The following is a 12,198-nucleotide window of genomic DNA, read 5'->3' as shown; positions in this document are numbered from 1 at the left end:
TAGATTTCAGTCGACGTTTATTGATGTCTTGGCAAACTCTCGAAAATATAAAATAGCAAACATCTACAGACCTCTAAACCTTCTGTGCGCCAAACCTTTCGAATCCTTCAATGCAGTGAAATCCTGGATCAAGGCGTTCGATAATAGCTTGACGGCGGAACAGCTGCTCTCAGGCTTTAACTCCACCTGTGCCTTCAACCACAACGAATTTTGGCGTGAGCAACAGCTAAAGATTCTTCACCGTGCCTATATGCCATGCATCTACTCTAAAAACGATCCGGCTCTCTCAGCCTGCCCTCTATGCGGTAGTCAATCTCCGTCATTAAAACACAGACTCTGGCTTTGTCCAGCCATTGCGGCATTCTGGAAACAAGTGGTTAGCTTCATACATGTCATTACTTCTTTCCGATTACCTATCCACCCGTTACCACTCCTCTTTGGCTTCCTGGAACAACCGGTCATTGGCCTCTTCTCATCTCAAACGTCGTCCTTCAGGAACAACAAAGCCTGGATATCCTCATGTCTACTTATAGCAAGACGGGCTATTCTTCGGAAGTGGATCTCCAACTGCCTTCCATCCTTGGCTGACATTAAGCAGGAACTCAACTTCCTTCTACGTCTTGACAAACTAAATTTAATAATGTCTCCGACTTCCTCTAAGGAGTCTCAATACCTAGGCAAATGGACTTCCTATATCACAGGTTCTCTATCCGTACGTGAACAGGCATTCTTTCTTCAAGATCCATGTTGCTCGAACCGCCCAATGTATCAGTCTGTAAACTCGTCGGCATTGGGTCATTCATCTTTTTGATTAGGTTATACCGTTTTTGCATTGCTAAACTGTATATGGTACAATGTTTTTCTCCACTGTTCTCCTCCTCTTTATCCATAGGCCCACTTATGTTATCTGGAATGTGAACTCTCCGAGATATCTCTTGTGACGGAACCCACAAGTCCTGATTTCTGCCTCCATTTTCCTTTCTGTAGCTTCTCTACTACTTTTTTTCTTTTTCATTCTGGTCGGACAGGTCCCCGGGTAACCCTCCACTCTCCCCCTTATTCCTTTAACCTAGCAATCGCATTCACCTATTATTTATTTATTTTTTTTTTTCATACCAGTTCTCATTCATACCACCTATTCTGATTGCTTTCTCTGCTCACGATTCTTCCCCCCTATACTTTTATCTTCACTCTCCAGCTTTCCTGTTCTTTTATACATTCCCAATTCTTACATCCTCGGGTCTTCTTTTTTTTTTTTTTTTTCTGATCCTTCCTCGACATGGTAATGTTGGGCAAATTCACTCGGCCTGTGTCACCTCTGTTTTATATAAGAGCTACGCACTCATCACTCTCACGTATTCTTTTTCCGTCACCTACTTATGCAAGCTCTATTCTCCAGCAATCCTCAAACGTCTCTCATGTCTGCTTCTATTTCTTTAAGTTTGTGCTATTTGCCATCAGCTAACCTTTATGACTCGATACATTTGATGTAATATTCATGTCATAACTGCCTCATCATTTTGACTTTTCCTACCTTGTCCTTTCTTGTTAAACCTTAATAAATTTTCTTGGAAAAAAAAAAAAGACTGGCACATCGGGCTGGACTCCGGGCAGAGGCACATCGGGCTGGACTCCGGGCAGCGGCACATCGGGCTGGACTCCGGGCAGTGGCACATCGGGCTGGACTCCGGGCAGCGGCACATTGGCCTGGACTCCGGGCAGCGGCACATCGGCCTGGACTCCGGGCAGCGGCACATCGGGCTGGACTTCGGGCAGCGGCACATCGGGCTGGACTCCGGGCAGAGGCACAGGGCCCCCAGGAGGAGCGGCAGGCACAGGGCCCCCAGGCGGGGCGGCAGGCACCGGGCCCCCAGGCGGAGCGACAGGCATCGGGCCCCCAGGTGGAGCGACAGGCACCGGGCCCCCAGGCGGAGGGGCAGGCACAGGGCCCCCAGGCGGAGCGGCAGGCACAGGGCCCCCAGGCGGAGCGGCAGGCACAGGGCCCCCAGGAGGAGCGGCAGGCACAGGGCCCCCAGGAGGAGCGGTGGGCGCTGGGCCCCCAGGCGGAGTGGCGGGCGCCGGACCCCCAGGCGGATTGGCGGGCGCTGGACCCCCAGGAGGGGCGGCGAGTGCCGGGCCCCCAGGCAGAGCGGCGGGCACGGGTCGTCAGGCACGACAGCGGGCATCGGGTCACCAGGCATCAGGTCATTTGGCTCGCCAGCGGGCACCACGTCATCTGGCAAGGCAGTGGGCACCGAGTCACCAGGCACGACAGTGGGTTCCGAGTCAACTGGCATGACCGCGGGCACTGGGTCAGACATTGGATCATCTGGCTCGACAGCGGGCATCGGGTCACCAGGCATCAGGTCATTTGGCTCGCCAGCGGGCACCGCGTCATCTGGCAAGGCAGTGGGCACCGAGTCACCAGGCACGACAGTGGGCTCTGAGTCAATTGGCACGACAGTGGGCACCGGGTCATCAGGTACCGGATCGTCTGGCTCGACAGCAGGCACCGGGTCATCTGGCGCTGGATCGTCTGGCTCGACAGCGGGCATCGGGTCACCAGGCATGACAGCGGGCACTGGGTCATCAGGCATTGGATCGTCTGGCTCGACAGAGGGCATCGGGTCACCAGGCATGACAGCGGGCACTGGGTCATCAGGCATTGGATTGTCTGGCTCGACAGCAAGCATCGGGTCACCAGGTATGACAGCGGGCACTGGGTCACCAGGCATTAGGTCATTTGGCTCACCAGCGGGCACCGCGTCATCTGGCAAGGCAGTGGGCACCGGGTCACCAGGCACGACAGTGGGCTCTGAGTCAATTGGCAAGACAGCGGGCACCGGGTCATCAGGTACCAGATCGTCTGGCTCGACAGCGGGCATCGGGTCACCAGGCATGACAGCAGGCACTGGGTCATCAGGTACCGGATCGTCTGGATCGACAGCGGGCACCGGGCCATCAGGCATTGGATCGTCTGGCTCGACAACGGGCATCGGATCACCAGGCATGACAGCGGGCACCGGGTCATCAGGTACCGGATCGTCTGGATCGACAGCGGGCACTGGGTCATCTGGCGCTGGATCGTCTGGCTCGACAGCGGGCATCGGGTCACCAGGCATGACAGCAGGCACTGGGTCATCAGGCATTGGATCGTCTGGCTCGACAGCGGGCATCGGGTCACCAGGCATGATAGGATCATCAGGCTGGATCAGTTCATCAGGCTGGGTACAGACATCAGGCTGGGTAGGGACATCAAGCTGAAGTGCGGGTGCCGAGGCACCAGGCTGAACCACGGAAGGCAGGTTCTCAGACGGCAGGCTCACCGGTTTGGATACTGGCAGGATGGTACTGGTTGGAAAGAATTTTCACTTTTTTCTGGTTTTAACTACTGGAGCACTGCAAGTAAACGCAGGTCTGCAAACGAATGGAGCAGCTGAGGACAGAGAAGAGCTGGAAGATGGAACAGAGGAGGGAGTAGAGGACCTCTCCACAGGGCCAAAGAAAGGATAGGTGCAGTGAGTGGGAGCAGGGGACTGGTATGCGGTAGTTAGAGTATACTGGGCCGTCACAGGGGGTTCTGTCGGGGATGCAGGAAGAGTGCCTTGAGCAGAGGAATGACGTTGCAAGCTGACTGAGGCTGGGTGCAACAAGTCTGACCATGTCTGCAGTATGGGTTGAACAAAGCTGAGCTTACACAAAGCCTGTCTGGTCAAAGACTGCACTGCGTTTATACAATCCCTTAATACCTGTGGTGAACATGCAGCATAATGCTCCAAGAAGCAATCCACATCATCCTCTAATAACCATACCAGGGACTCTACCTGGTCTGCACTAAATGGTGGCAAAAAGTCATTCCTGCTTTCAGGGGTACCAGATGAAGCCAACTCTACACAAACCTGAATCAAAGGTTGCACCTCAGAGAACTCTGTGCCCTGATCTACTAGAACATGAGCGATCCGTATACATTCTAGCAGTTGATCCCGGGTATACTATACTATACTATATATATAAGCATATTCTCTGTCATCAAAAACCAGCAGCGACAAATACACAACCTCATCAAGATCCATCCTTCCCAGCAACAAGCCAAGATGGCTTCCCTGTGCAGCCACTTCTGGTCAGGATTGGCCTTGGTGTAATGTCAGGGCTCCGGGTATGACCAGAGGTATGTGAACTGACGCAGGGAAACGCAGGCTTCAGATATGTTATAAACAATATAATTTATTAATACTAACAATACATAAACGCAGTGCAATACTAAAACATAACACAGTGCAAACGAACCCAACCAAACCACCCACAGATAACAATACATACAATGCAAGCGTAGTCAGGCAGGCCGGGTCAATAACAATCGGGCAGGTAGGAACAGGAGGAGCAGGCAGCGAGTAGTCAGGTCACGAGCCGGGTACAGCAACTAACGGGCAGGTAGGTACAGGGGGTCAGGCAGAGAATGGTCGGGGTCACAAGCCAGGGATCAAACAGGAGAAGTCAGCAGAGGTCCGGATCAGGCAGGGTCGGCAACTAATCAGTCAGACAGGAACAGGAACAGGAACAGGAATCTAGGTAACAAGATACAGGGGCCCATGGAAAAACACACACCAAGGCACAGACTGCATGTCTGGCCATCCCTTAAATACACCTGCAATCAGCCTCAGGTGTTTTGGCTGACTGCAGGGTTGAGTCTCTGATTGCTGAGAGCAATTGTAGACAAAAACATTCTTGTTCTTATCTTAAGTGGCCAAAGTTAACCAAAATATATCCAAGATGTCTTTCCAAGAATAATGGATGGGGAGATGACCACCTGTCATTTGTAGGGCAAGGGACCTGCTTAATTTTTTATGCTACCTACATGATGCATAGAAGCAATAAATATGTAGTCCACTACTTTATTCCTTCTTTATATTGAGAAGAAAATAAAAATAGGGTGCAACAGTATTCCAATCTCTTCAGATATGCTATATCCCCAAAAAGCACTATCTCCCCAGAAAATAATTTCTTAATTTACAGGGCTGTGGGGGACCATTTTGGGACCCCCCCTTATGCTGGAGACTACGATTCTTCTGGCTTGCATGGTGGATATGGCTTGGTGAACACCATTGAGTGTGCTTCTATTCATACACTGAGATCTAGCTGGGAACACTTTCTGTTTGAAAACTGATTTTCCCAACTCCTGTACAATCTTTGAAACTTCCTGTATACCACTATCCAATATAATTTGTACTGCTGCTCACACTGTCATGTGTTCCTACATCCAATATAACAAAACTTTATAGTGATACATGCAGTCATTAACACCCCCCCCTCAAAAAAAAATACAATGCAATACTTACAAAAATCTGAATTGAATACTTACAAAAATCTGAATAAACATTGTATAAATAGTAAATACTGCCCATCACACTGAAAAATGTGTGAAAATAAATGTCCATCAACCACCGCATGTGCATGAGAACCTTAATCAATCAAGACCACTACAAATAAAAATATAAATGAAAAAGAAACTTCTAAAAGTCCTCTTAATGTGCTGTGTTTCTTCTCCAATGCGATTCCCAATAAATCACACCATGAACTCCAAGCACTCCCTCCACTAACATCACAATGCTCTCACCTTCTCTTTAGTCCTATGGGGGAGACTTAGTAAAACCAGAGAGTGCAAAATTAGTGCAGTTTCCAAGGGTTTTTTTTGCCACAGCCAAAAGCAGTAGTAAACAGCACTTAAAAAAAATGTTTTCCCCTGCAAGGTAATGTCATAATGTGCTAGTATGCATCGCATACTAGCACAGAAGGATTTACCTTAAAACGAAGCCCTCCAGCGGTGCACTGTCACTGCTGCAGAGGCTTCCATCTTCATCTGGTCTTCCTTCCGGGTTTGTGAGCTCCGACCATCTGGCTGGCTGATCCGCAATGACATCACTCCCACGCATGCGTGTGGGAGTCCTGGGCCACGGCACAGTGCTCTGAAGGAACGACACGGCTATGCCGTTCCTTCAGAGCACATGTATCGGCTGTCAAAAGGAGCAAATATCTCCTAAATGGTGAACATTTAGGAGATATTAATTTTACCTGCAGGTAAGATTTATTATCAGCTTACCTGTAGGTAAAAGTATACAAAAGGAGTTTACTACCACTTTAATTGAACAAGCTGAAGTCAGAAGCAGATTGGCTACCATGCACAGCTGCAGCAGATTCTGAGTGCTCCAGTTTTAGTAAATACCCCCCATAGAGTAATAATGTGGATTTACAAGCACCAATTTCCATCCATTTCCATCCCGTAAATTCCCACAGGTGAGTGGGATATATCTCTTCAATCACTCAAAAAATATAAAAATCATAGTGCTTTCTGCTAAAATGTACGTCTATATTAAAACAACTGATAACAATATCACTTATATTATATTGTGCACTGTATTGGTGCACTGCATATATATTCTTGCATTGCCCCCTTCAGAGTCAAACACTCTGGTTTTCATACAGCAGTAGAGCTTACTTCCTCTTTAACGTGACATCACTGGCTCCCCGCTACGTGTTGCATCACCAAATCACGTGACCTTGTCAGGGGAACTGCATTACTGCATTCAAGGGTGGACTGATAACTCGTGGGGCCCCCGGGCAATAGGGGATCATGGGGCCCCTGTGTCCTTGCCCACACTCAAAGCACACCCAAAAAAGCCTATAAAAGGTACCAGGAGCATTTCATGGGGCCCCCTACTGACCCCGGGCCGTCGGGCGGTGCCCGAGTGCTCGAATGGTCTGTCCGCCCCTGACTGCATTGTATTTTGGGGAGTATTAATGACACTACACTTTTCACTATACATTTTTTGTGACCTGTTATATATCATGTGGTATGAATATTTCCTGCCTATCATCCTTGTCATCATTCTTAAGGGTTCTGGTGTACCACACATTCTCTTATTGCCCCCATCCCACTGGATGACCAGCACCAAGAAGTGGAAATTGTCCCAGTTCAATACTATTGTGTAATAAAAGCAATACTGTTTTACTTAGCGACAACTGGCTAATGGCACTTGGGGTGCTGTCACGTACCTGGTTGGGGAGCCTGACGTGGAGAGAGGGCGTCCTCTTACAACTCCCGCTCGGAGCCCCTGATAGTGGGAGCAGAGGGCGCAGAGCCAGGTGTGTCAGGAGTGCCGTGTAGATCTGAAGCTGACGGCAGGTAGCTGGGGACCCAGGAGATCCGAACACAAACCAGGTGCAGGTGCAGGTGCAGGAACGTAGGTGCAGCAGCAAGCAGGTGTGGCAGCAGTCAGGATGCGGATTGGGACCGGGCACCGGTGTGTGGATGCAGTAGCAGACAGGTATGGTTTTGACCCAGATGCAGCCCACATGCAGATCCGTGGGTGCAGCGGCAGGTGAGTATGGTAGCCAACAAGATGAAGGCCAGGTTCAGGTGCAGGCAGGATAATGTAGCAGAGTCAGACAAGCCGGGTCAGTATCAAGCGGGCAGATAAAGTACAGAAGGAGCAGGCAAGCGAATGATCAGGGATAGCCGGGGTCAGTGCAGGCGGAGTTCTTTCTTAGTCAGGTAATGCAGAATACAGGTATCAGGATCAGGAATATGTGCAGGAACGTAGTAGACCAGAAGGCAGTGATTTTACTACTAAGTAGGTTTAAATAGCCCGCCTGACGAGATGTGTGCGCTTACTGCGCATGCGTGAGTTTTCTGCGCTACTGCACAATTGCGCGGCCTCACTCTCCCGCGCCTGTGCACTCGCACTGCCACGAGGGGATCCAGCAACAGGATCCCTGACAGGTGCTGTATAAGGAGACCCAGCACCATAAAAGTTCATTATAAAAATCATTTCATGATATATGGTTTTATGTGGTTTCAAACTTTCAAACTTTCAAACTAACATAAAAAAGTTTACACTTTGTCGTGATTTGGTATTTTAAAAGTCTGATTCCCTATTTGCAAAAACTCTTATACATATGCTGAAGTGACACTTGATTTTCCCACTCTGCTTGCTTTTTACTGTAATTTAGTAAAAATAAAAGCAGACACCCTAACAGCACATGCTCCTACACAGGAATTTTCATTTCAAATATTTAAAATTGCCTTCGGGATCAAAGACATGCCTATATCCAGGGGAGGACAGGTCTGGGGCTTATTTGCCTTCCAGGCTGATATTAATAAGATATGCTGAGCGGGTGGCCCTGAGTGCATATACTTCTCCACTGAGACATCAGTCAGATCAGAGTTACACATGCTGGACATTACATAGTTACCCACCTCCTTTCAGTCCTGCGATCACAGCATTGGATGTTTTTCAGCATCAGCTTGTTTTGAGGATCTAAGATGCCATGTAACTGAATGCCAAGAATACAAATCAAGACGATGCTTGAAGATGTCACAGTAAACTATATCTTTTGAAGTACCTACCTTTCATCATACCTACCAATCAATGTAGCATAATGGCACACTTTGCGATGGAATGCTTTTCAAATCTCCAGAAATGTGTCCCTACTGTGAAGGGTCTGGTTGGTTGTGTTTGACTCCCAGGCCAAAGGATCCCAGTCCTCCCCTGCCTAGCCCCTCTAGTAACCCATTCTAGTTGCAGATATAGTTATAATAATGCCTAGCACTCTTGCTGGCCTCATTTATATAGATGTTTTTACAATTGCCAAGCCCCTAGTTCATAGAAAAGTAGAATATGTGATTTTTTGGGGACTGTTACCCAAATGTTATTTTGAGCCACCAGTGTGCTGTAACTTTCACTAATAATGGCCTGGTACCCTCTGGCAATCATGGGTCTTTTGCAGTGTACTGCCAAGCTACACACCAACATGCACAAAACCTTTGGAAATCAAACACCAAAAACAGTGGCAGTGAATGTGCATATAACTCACAGAGTATAAATATGTTATATATCAATTACTTCATATAAACATCCAGAACAGAGAATTAGCAAAGCCACAGTAAACAGCATTTTTGTAGTCAGGTTTGTCATATAAAATTTGATTTACCTAGCCATTAATGCGTCTTGCTAGGTCAATTTGCTAAACTAATTGTCTTTGTAACATCATGTTCAGGTGATTTTATGTCCTCTGAAATTTCCTTTCTGCGTTGTCTGGTGTGATTTGTCACAGCACCTTATGAATAAAGATTCCAATTTGTCATGCCGCAATTTTCTTTATTTATATTCACTGAAAATTCTATTTTCTGTGTGGAACTGTTTACATCATCACCTGTGGCTGTTTATTAAATTTCCGTCCATATTACTTGAAGTTACAATTATCACAATGCAGGCTACAAATTTTATTATGAAAATACTGAAGCATGCAGTTGTGTTTTTATTTTGTTCATTTAGGCTTGATCATTATAGATGCCGAATGCAGAACATAGCACCCACACTTGGAGTGTTCTCTCTTGCTGGAGAATCAATGTAAGTGAATGCAGTGATAATACCTGAATGCAAAGGTTGCATATTGGGGTTGATTTACTAAATTCCAAATAGACCGTGCACTTTGGAAGTGAACTTGCAAGCTACAAAGACATTTGCTCCAGAGCTTGGTAAATGTGTGAAAGCTCTGCTGACTTCAATCACTCAATCATGTGCAAGCAAATATACTGTTTTTTTATTTTCCTTGCAGGTGACTGGGTATTCTTCGGTGGAGCAAATGCCTTTGCAGAGTGCAACTTCACTTCCAAAGTGCACAGTCTATTTGGTCTTTAGTAAATCAACCCCAATATGCAACCTTTAAGCAAGAGGAAAGCAAAATGAAACTCACTAGGCATGAAAGTGTAATGATCAGAATATACACCCTGTTCCAAATTATTATGCAAATGATATTTTTCTCATTTACCTAAATAATTGATGTAAATAACAGTCAGCATAATTCTCATATTATCAACTATTAAGAGTACAATTCAAATATTATTGAACAAACCTCCTAATGATAACAGTATTTTTTTTAAACATAAAAAACTTACAATGCGTCGTTCCAAATTATTCCGCACAGTAAGTTTCAAAACACTTTATAGGTTGTAAAGAACTGAAAATTGTCATTTGTTGTGTTTGCAGCATATTTACTGAAATCAAAAGCTATTTCGATCAAACTTTTAACAACATTTTAACTTTTTAAACATTTTAACAGGTCACGTTACATTGTAACATAGGACCCCTTATTTGATAGCAGCTTCACAAGTCTTGCATCCATTGAACTTGTGAGTTTTTGGACAGTTTCTGCTTGAATTTGTTTGCAAGATGTCAGAATAGCCTCCCAGAGCTGCTGTTTGGATGTAAACTGCCTCCTACACTCATAGATCTTTTGCTTGAGGATGCTCCAAAGGTTCTCAATAGGATTGAGGTCAGGGGAGGATGGAGGCCACACCATGACTTTCTCTCCTTTTATCCCCATTGCAGCCATTGATGCAGAGGTATTCTTTGCAGCATGAGATGGTGCATTGTCATGTATTATGTATCAGGGAAGAAAATGGTCAGTCATAAACTCCACATACTTTGCAGAGGTCATCTTTACACCTTCGGGGACCCTAAAGGGGCCGACCAGCTCTGTTCCCATGATTCCGGCCCAAAACATGACTCCACCACCGCCTTGCTGACGTCGCAGCCTTGTTAGAACAGGGTGGCCGTCCACCAACCATCCACTACTCCATCCATCTGGACCATCCAGAGTTGCATGGCACGCATTAGTGAACAGGACTGTTTTAAAATTAGTCTTCATGTATTATTCTGCCCAATGCAGCCGTTTCTGCTTGTGAGCATTGGTTAGTGGTGGCCGAATAGAAGGTTTATGCACAGTTGCAAGACTCCGGAGGACTCTACACCTTGATGTCCGTGGGACTCCAGAGGCACCAGCAGCTTCCAATATCTGTTTGCTGCTATGTAATGGTATTTTAGCAGCTGCTCTCTTGATCCGATGCATGGATCTGGCAGAAATCTTCCTCAATGTGCCTTTATCTTCACAAACCCGTCTGTGCTCTGAATCAGCCACAAATCTCTTAATAGTGCGATGATCACGCTTAAGTTTTCGTGAAATATCTAATGTTTTCATGCCTCGTCCAAGGCATTGAACTATTTCATTCTTTTCGGCAGCAGAGAGATCCTTTTTCTTCCCCATATTGCTTGAAAATGTCACCCCACAAGTTTTCTATTGGATTAAGATTGGGCTGGCCACTCCATAAAGTCAATCTTGTTGGTCTGGAACCAAGATGTTGCACGTTTACGGGTGTGTTTTTTCTACCAAAAACAGTGATTGATCAGGTTAGTGATGTCTGACTGCTATTATTTTGAACACAACTGTATAATGATCCAAGCACATTCTCTAAGGATCCAAACAGGTTTGCACCAATAAAGGCACCTTTCACTTCATTTTCCAGGCATTAGCTGTAATAGGCACTGCTCTAAGTATTCACATGGAGGCAAGTAGTAGTAGTTCTTTACTAATCTTGGTAATAATGCAGACAGGATATTCCAGATCATGGCATAATAACAGTACAGATTTTGGCAGAACAACAGTTCAGATAATGACATGAGATTTGTAGAATAAAGTCAGCATGAAGGAGCTGGTAGCATCTGTGGTCCCCTGCATGGCCCTTTCTTTTCCCCATGAGGGTTCCTTCCCAGTGCTGTCACCTTTTCCTGAAGGGAAAAACAAGGGGAAACACCATACTCTGCACTTCTGCCTCTCAACGAGTCCTGTTAAACTCCAGCTAGAAATCACCTTTGTTCCAAGCACTGTGTGCTTTGTGATGTGGAGGGGAAACCTCTAGGCTGACCTTATTACCCAGAGGGGGAGAGTACAGGCACTTCCTGCAGGCCTCTCTTCTCTAGCAGACTGGAAGACCGTTGAGTCCCAGCTCCACCCACATTTCATAGGGGCTCCCCATCAGAAGGGAGAGAGCAACCCTTAAGGGACCTTCATTTCCACCTACCAACACTCATGACTTTTGAAGTTATCATACCGTTGCTTGAAATTGTAAACAGGTTCAACTTTGGATAGTGGTAGAAACCACATCTTAACAATTATGCTATTTTCATCCAATAATTCAAGCAATATTTACAGCTAGGTAAATGTTCCTCAAGCACACAGTGTTGCACTGTGGGTGGTAAGGGAAGTGTCAAGTGTTCACATCTGGAAGTACAGGGTGGTCTAGTGACAGACTGAAGAGTATGGGGAAGGGGTCCTTGTATAGACAAAGTATGGATTCACTGG

The sequence above is a fragment of the Staurois parvus genome, unplaced genomic scaffold, assembly GCF_062004578.1.
Source record: "Staurois parvus isolate SC_StPar_1 unplaced genomic scaffold, SC_StPar_1.0 ptg000118l, whole genome shotgun sequence".
NCBI lineage: Eukaryota > Metazoa > Chordata > Amphibia > Anura > Ranidae > Staurois > Staurois parvus.
This window is presented reverse-complemented; position numbering follows the sequence as displayed.